Raw genomic sequence first — 724 nt, forward strand, 5'->3', positions numbered from 1 at the left:
TATTTTTTTGCGGAATATATTCCGAATTCGGAATAAAAAAATGTTCGTGGTCCTGAAAGTTAGGAATAAATAATGTTCCAACCGTACAAGTTCATTCCGCCAGCCAAAAATGGACTGTCCATGCCAAAGCTGCTAGAATCTTACAGGAGACATACATGTTAACCATATCATAGTACTTTAATACCATGGATACTGTTAGGAAGCTCACGCCCGAAAGTCAACGAGGAATCGGACTGTTTCTGACTGGACCAAACGCTGCAAATCATTCGGACCCGAAGCTCCCAAAGCATTGAAGGCCATTAAAGCAGATACTAATTTCCACTGAAGCCATTAGCGACGTTAATGAAGACGGTGTAGGGGTCGTAGGCAATGTGGACACAATGCTGCAGCCAGCCGACGACAATGACGCCACTCCGGTTGTCAACAGCGAGCGGGTCAAACATCAATGTTCCTCATATGGATACAATCGCGATGGGCCAGTAAACAGGTTGCGTTTGGTGGTTCCGGTTCATTGCTGCTATGCATCATTACTTCTGCAACCTGGAAAGCCGCGTAATGTTATCTTTCAACGTGATGCAAGACGAACGATGGTGAACGAACTCTATTCGATCAGTGCTTGAGAGATTGGTGTGCGCGTGTTGCGACATTCCCCAAACCCGGCGTTTGCACGAACTGAACTGTAACTCATCGGGGGGGGGGGGGTCTGGGGGGGCGGAGCCCCCCC

This window comes from Volvox carteri, assembly GCF_000143455.1.
Source record: "Volvox carteri f. nagariensis unplaced genomic scaffold VOLCAscaffold_26, whole genome shotgun sequence".
Taxonomy (NCBI): Eukaryota; Viridiplantae; Chlorophyta; class Chlorophyceae; order Chlamydomonadales; family Volvocaceae; genus Volvox; species Volvox carteri.